Raw genomic sequence first — 1,887 nt, 5'->3', positions numbered from 1 at the left:
AAAGAGTCATGCTCTTCTCCCACCCTCTTGCCCAATTGCTCTTGTGATACCAGGTTGATAGTTTCATTTCCAGCCTTCTACATGCAAAATCACCCAACCTGCTGCAATCAAAATCATGTTTTTAAATCAAGACGGTGTTTCTAGAAACAAAAGATCTCTGCAGGGAAAATTGACCCTGGCTTCAAATTTGCGGCCAATTTTCTTCTTTCCAATGCCTTGTGCAGGTAAAGACAGCAAAAGCAGCATCATTATTGAGGACCACACACTCCATGATTCCTGTGGGCACTGCAGATCCTCTCTGAGGCCAGGGCAGACTTCCAGTTGCTATATGACCTGCAGCAAGTGTAACTCAAAAGGCTGCCACTGCATTATCCTCTTGTTTCCCATGGGAAAACTGGAGGAGCCCCTCCACTGGGGATGTTCCAAGCAGCTGCTTGGCTCAGCCAGCTGAAAAACACCAGGGAGAGAAGTGCTTATCTCCATTTGCCTGCTATTAGAGGTCATAGCCTATATTAAACACATCTTTCTGGCAGCATGCAAGGACAGACGGCGTAAGTTTTTTCACTAAGCGGGGAAAGTTTTGACTGTCAACTTTCCTATCAAAATATGCAAAGCAGCAGGAACCAAATGCCTCCCCATCGTAATGAAGAGAGGGAGAAGTCATGCAGCACTATTCAAACTTTGATAAGCTCCTGTGGGTGATGAATGAAGCTAAGGCAGAAAAAACATGATGAACAGCATGCTGACACAAAGACATCCCCAGTGCTGCTTGAAGGTTGTCCAAAGAGGAAAGCTCTGGTGCTTTCCTATGAACCTTACACCTTATCCCACTGCCTGCATGAGTGTGCAAATCTGTGATGCAGTCACCCAGGGATGGTTTCTCTTGGTTGCTTCAACACATTCACCACAGTTAAAGCTGCCAGTTGGGAGTGAGATAGGTAGTTTCTGGAGAAAAGGAAGATTTTATTTCTCAGAAAATGTGGCTTTTGGTACAGACCTAGATGATTCCTTATCTTCCCATCTTCTTAGGCAGAGGAGACATATTTTTCCAAACATGACTTCCTCATTTCCTCTCAATTTACTCATCAGCTTACTAAAGGTCCATTAAACATGAGCACCGGCATGCTGGATGCTGGTGTTGGAGCCATTTCCTAATTTTTGGAGGTTAAAAATATTCAGAAAACATACCAAACGCCTCTCTTGCAGCTCAGGATCAGCTGGGACTGAAAGCCAGGTGGCTGTAAAATTGCCAGGAAAGCTATAAAGCATTTTATTAAAAAAAAAAAAAATCCCATTTCAGTGGGTTCCATTATATGTCGGAATTGCATTTGCAGTTATTAATTTTAAATAGTAGTCCTGCAAAGTCCTATTGATGGGATTTAATTATTCAGATGAAATCTGAAGTGCTTCCACTTTCCTGAGCCCTGCACCTGCATCATTAATAAGATTTCTATCTAAAGCACTTCTCTCCTGGGTCAGGCAAAAGGCACTGAGTAATCATCAGTATTTTAGAGCCTGAGTCTGGCCCTTGCAGGACAAGAGGTGCAAATGTAACCAGCTGCTTGTGACAGGACATGAACCTAAATCAGCTCAACAGAAGCACCAAGCTGCTGGCAAGTGGATTCAGGGTGTGCTGTGGGCCAGTGCAAAGCTCACAGGCAGCAGCACCAAGGGAGGCTGGCAGGGCCTTCGGAGAGTGCATGCCCTCTACACCACCAGACACACAGCCCAGGTGTTAAAAACCCCAGGGTCCTGCTTTGGCACCAATTCAAGAAGTCGTATTTCCAAGGGCTCAGTCGCTGGCTGGGGAACGAGCAATGGGTTGACTGACTGCTTTCAAAGAGCCTCCACATGTTCCTCCTCAGCCTTAAGTAGAAATCCTGTGAG

This window comes from Corvus brachyrhynchos, unplaced genomic scaffold (assembly GCF_000691975.1).
Source record: "Corvus brachyrhynchos isolate BGI_N302 unplaced genomic scaffold, ASM69197v1 scaffold175, whole genome shotgun sequence".
In the NCBI taxonomy this organism is placed as follows: domain Eukaryota; kingdom Metazoa; phylum Chordata; class Aves; order Passeriformes; family Corvidae; genus Corvus; species Corvus brachyrhynchos.
The sequence above is the reverse complement of the archived record's forward strand: the minus strand, read 5'-3'. Positions refer to the sequence as shown.